A 5,721-nucleotide genomic window follows, 5' to 3' on the forward strand; every position below is an offset into this window, starting at 1 on the left:
GCAAGATTAAATTTCTTATGTATAGACAAGCGCACCTGTTGCATTTGTTTTAACATCTTGATCTAGGCCTTCTTGTATTAGAGAGGCTTTTGCTTTTCTCTAGCTGCGGGGTATGCCCCGTTTATTGTTGTATCATTTTGGATTTAATATAAATTTACATTTTTCCCAACAAAAAAGCCCATTGGTTAGAAATATAGATAACACATAAATCACTGCCGCAATTAGCTATGTTTCTATCAAAATGATAACCTCTAAAATTGTTTGATTAAATGTTAACCCTCTTGAAGTGATGAAATTTTCTTCTATCTCAGCTACACGCTTGGCATTGTTGGCTTTCTTCATCTCCCATTTTGATCTTTGAGATAATCCAAGTTGAATCTCGTGAACAAGGATTGGAATTGAGTTGTCAGTATTTGCTAGCCTAGAGGTAAGCTTAGCTTTACTCTTCCACACAGTTTCAAGTGTATTGGATTTCTCAATCAATTTTGATTGAAGTTGCCGAATTTAATCATCAATTTCTTGGATGTTTAAAACCAATCCATCCATTTTAGCCTCTCTCTGTGTTACTTTGTCTTTCAATTCAATGTACTCGTTTTTGAGACTGGAAACTTTAAGTTTCTTTTCCTCTAGATCAGTTAACAATTTGTCTACCTCTTTAATGTTCCCCTTAGCCTCCAAGAAAGCAACACTTAATAACAGAATTTGTTCCACCAACTTTAGCTTTGCTAGTTAATCAACACTAAGGTTAGGATCTTTACGAAGTTGTGATGCAAGCGTCGCAACTTCTACAACATAGAGACCAAAGAAAGGAAGTCTACAGCAAGAAAAGAAGAAAACTTCTTCTTGCAACACTTCATTTTATTATCCATAGAGGTAGCAGGAGTCACATGATCAAAAGGTGTAACGTCAGTATGAGAAATAGCAAGTATGTCCTCCAAGGTATCAAGATAGTCATCAAAATTCTCTATGGGATTTTTCTCTTCTGCTGTATGCATACCAACCCCTTCCATAGAATCTAAGATGTCTCTTAAATTATCAGTTGCATCAATTCTTTCCTCTTCGTTCAGATGGCACAAGTCAATGACCTCGTTTGCATCTTGATCAAGTGTTAAACGTGGACGAACACAATATTCTGAAAGATTTCCGGGTTGGTTGACTACAACTTTGTGTTTTTCGCTTTAACTTTCTTTGGGTGCCAATCTCTTCTGTGGCATCTTTTGTAGTCTCCAGTGACTTCATTGGAGGGGTAACGAGAAAAGATTGTACAACTAAAACGCCACATACATCAAACAAGAAGAAACATATAAGATGAAGAAGGGACAACAAAAATTGCAAGGATATCAGCTATATGAGAGAGAGGATCCCAACTTATTTCACAAACTTCAGACCAAAAATATCCTTGATTTGCTCCTTTCTAGGACTTAAATATTCTTCCCATCGCCTCCATATTTCAAGCTATTCAGAAAGACAAATGACCCACCACAAAATAAAAATAATAAATTTAGAAAATATAAGTGATCACTAGCATACTGTTGTTGACCCACATACAAGGAGAAGTATGAAGGAAGAGAATCAGTAAAAAAAAAAAAAGTCTCGAAACATTTTGGTGGGAGTAAATATTGAACAATTTATGGGCTCAAGACAATCATGGAGTAAAATCATCAACAAAAACTAGTTAACTGAGACAAATAAAAGGACTTTAAGTAGAGGAAAAATAGAAAAACTTAAACAGAAAATCAAGACAACATCAAAATGCAAACAAAATAACAGGGCAAAATTAATGAGAAAATAGTAACACTAGAATGAAAACAAAATAACCTTCCAATCTTTTTTAATGATGGACATTTAAATATATATGCAATAAATACTATTTTAAATACATTTAAGTAATAAGTAAAATGTTCATACAAATAAATATAATTAATGGTAATTTTGATCATGTCATTGTGAGAATGTGGTACAAGTTATAACCTTCCCATCTTAATGAGAAACATCTCAATGTATATGATAAATACTCTTCTATATATGCTTAAATACAATAAGTACTCCAAAAAATATATAATAAGGACAAAAATAATTTTATTAAACATGGCCAAGAAGAAGAAACAACATGAATGCTCAAGGACACACCAGCTGAGATTATTATTTTTTTCTTTGGACTTGTCTAGCCAATGAGCCTAAGACATTATTACTCATTGTGGGAGTTAACCGAAGGAAAAATGTGTTCAAAAACACACACAACGGAATAAAAAGAAATTTATTTTGTATTTGAATTATATTGAATGGAGGACATATTAAATATTAAATATGTACATATTGATGAGCTCTTAACATAAAAAAATTTCTTGTTACTTTCTTGTTGCTAATCATTTAGAAATTTAAAATTAGAAATAATATTTGATCAAGTCCAACTTGTATGTAATAACTTAAAATCAAATTCCAAACACGAAATCCTCCTATTTGTCTCTTTTTTGTCACCAAATATTTCAAATTATTTATATTTTCAATGCTAGTAAAAAAATATAATAATATTTCACTTAGGAAATTAATTAATTAATTGATCATATTAAATTCTCTTATTTAATTGATCATCAAATATTAAAATAATTTCCTTGATAGGAATTAGAGCACTCGTTTGTGTGTGATCCCGTAGGTTTAATACTAAGCCGGTAATATATTAATCAAATTAATATATTAATCAAGGTAGACATCTAGTATCACTCCTTAACTTCTAAATAACATGAAGTAGTGTTTTACTTACTGTAAGTGACATAAACACTATCTAGATTGTTTGTAAAAAGGATTGATTGTGTTGTAAACTTTTAAAAATTGCAAGAAATAATATGAAACAAACCTAGAAAATAGATAAAAATTGAAAACAAAGATGACCATCAAAAGATATAGATCCAAACAATAAATATAAAAAGATATAAAAAATGTTTCTGGATGTATAAACCAAGTTTGAGTGTATATTAAAACGATTAATATAATATAATAATTACAATAATAGAGGTATATAGTGTTTTGACAAAATAGATATAAATGTATGGCAAGAAAAAAAAAAAGGAAAATTGTTTTTCGAAATTTCGATCAAGACAATTAGGATAATAGAAAAGCGATTAATATGATATAATAATTACAATAATATAGGTATACAGTGTTTTGACAAAAAAACAAAACAAAAGAATAACAATATCCAAAGTAGTATAGAAAAAAGTTGCCAAAATAGGCATTTTATTAACGTTGTAACAATCGAATGTTGTTGTAGACTGCAATATTAATGGGTGGTTGATTTGCTGTCCGAGACCATTTGAAAAAACACAAGTTAGCATTTGAGTATGTTGTCTTAGCAAGAGAAGTTATATTTGGTGATGTTGCAAAGAAATAGAGGCTTAAATAACTAAATGGAGAGGACAAAAGATTAGGATTGAGTTAAGTATCTAACAAAGTTGTTAATATAATTGAATTAAATGTGAAAAAACCAGTACAGCAAAATGGCTATGTGTGATGGTAATCAAGCTTAACATGGATGAAACAGAAGAACTTTGATTGTGTCATATGTGGATATAGATCAAACAGCTACAAAGGCAAACACATAAATTATATATATGTATCTGGTCTAAGAACACAACATGCTAGGATAGGTTTTCATTTTTTGATCAAGTAAATCTGAAAACAGAACATGGATATTACATGGTCTGTAAAACATAAGCACTCGAATAGGCAGCAAATAAATATGAGATGACTGCAGCAGGGAATGTCTAAGATGAAACTATGTTGATGTGACCATCAGTTGTTTTATTCTGGAATAGCTTTTATAATTTGTTTCAATTAAATGACAACAGAGGGGAAAAACATGGATAGGCACCAGAATATAGAAAAAATAAGAGAATGTCGGAGGTTCCTAAAATGTAAACATCTACAGGTAGGAAAGGATAGCTAGAAAGAACTTAAATAGAAGGCATTAATAATGTGAACTATTCAGACATCATATATAATTCAGAAAGTTGTGTAAGTACCAACTTAACAGTTATGTTAAGTTGCATCATATTGTACAATGATGAAGAGGATGTAGCACATGATTTTCTTATCGGGGATCAGTTTTATTCCCTTGGTTTGCAATTTTTTTGGGATCTATGCTTTTTCCTTTTGCAAAACAGAAATGAAATTTAAGCTAATCTGTAAAATAAAAAAGATTAAACATTTATAATATATCCGATGTTCAAAGTCAAATAAGTAAATAAGAAAGAGACCATGTAGTTGACAAAATGTTCATTAAAGACAAAAAGATAGAAAAATCAAAGTACATAAACTAAATCTAATAGTCCCAATTATTTCTTCGGCAGATGATAATTTCCCATATTTTGTAAATACTCCTGTAATAGAAGGAGACTTCATCACCATGGGAGAAATCATTATCTGCAAGGAATTGATACCATGGTTGTACAACATATTTGCGCCCAACTCCACCATCAACCACCACGACATTCCACTATAATGGAGGTCCAAATCTTCTGAGAATGGTCATGTGTTGACCGCAGGAATTTACATGTGTCATGGCACAGTTGGGGAGTCTCTGCATGGGAAAAAATAGTATGATATATAAGCATGAATTAATAAGCAACATTGAAGAGGTTTTCATTGTTACCAATGGTCCTGGTGCACCAAGCATTGATTGTGTGATTTCAAGTGTCCAAATATGTTGTCTTGACATCAGTTGTGGTCTTCCGCAAGTCTGGCATTCCAGTGAGGGAACGAAATAAAGATCAAACATGGATTTGTTGTTGCATGCCAAGAATTTAATGATCACAGATTCAAAAATTGATAAATCTTTCCTGAATTCGTTCAACCCTTCCGCAAAGTAGACTTTTGCCCGATGCTGTCTTAGCCTGATTTGGTATGTTGTTCCATCATATCTAAAGTTCACAAACTCAAGGTATTCTAGTGCCCATTGTCGGTGGTAAAAAGAGGACACTTCTATCATGTCCTGCAAAAAATCATAGCAAGAAAGCAAATATGAAACTACATGAAGAATAAAAACAATTGGTATGTAACATTATCATATCATTGTGGAATACTGCAGTGAACTGTAGGATTAATGGATTTGTGTGAATTGGATATTGAATCTGCAGTGAGAGGAAATGCAAAAATTAAAATCAAGTATGGTACTGAAATAGGAAAGTTTAAAATATCTGGAGAATGACAACAACATAATAAAATGAATGAATGTATCATCGAATGACTAAAATGAAAAACTTCTAAACTTAACAAACATAAAAGTTGTGCAGCATTCTTACTGCTGTAAATGTGCTTATAATCTTTTGGATCAAATTTTCAGGGTGATACTCAAGCCTAACTTAAAAGGTCACATTAAGTCTATTTTGGAATTAAACATTGAGATGAAAACAGGCTGCTGACATAAAGTATTTTTCGACTGGAATGTAGATTAACAATCAGAATAGAAAAGCTATAGCCAAGTTTTCGGATTGTTTAGGTTTGTCAGAAAGTAAACAAAGTTATAATTTGCTGGACTATATTTGTTTTCTAGTTTGGTTACATGTCAGATTCCTTATATGATAAAATAGAATATGACTATGACTGTTTTCTAGTTTCCTCTAGAATTACAATGTGCAACTATTGTTGAACATGAGAGATCAATATAGGTCCAAATTCCGAAGTTTAGCAGCATAATTCGCTATCCAGAAACAATTGAGGTAAAGA

General features: G+C 31.4%; 1 pseudogene; it reads right to left on the reverse strand.

Moving 5' to 3' along the window:
• Positions 1-225: 225 nt before the first annotated feature.
• Positions 226-1,010, reverse strand: LOC100819095 (uncharacterized; annotated as a pseudogene).
• Between the last annotated feature and the right edge of the window lie 4,711 nt (positions 1,011-5,721).

This window comes from Glycine max, chromosome 18 (assembly GCF_000004515.6).
Source record: "Glycine max cultivar Williams 82 chromosome 18, Glycine_max_v4.0, whole genome shotgun sequence".
NCBI classification, from domain to species: Eukaryota; Viridiplantae; Streptophyta; class Magnoliopsida; order Fabales; family Fabaceae; genus Glycine; species Glycine max.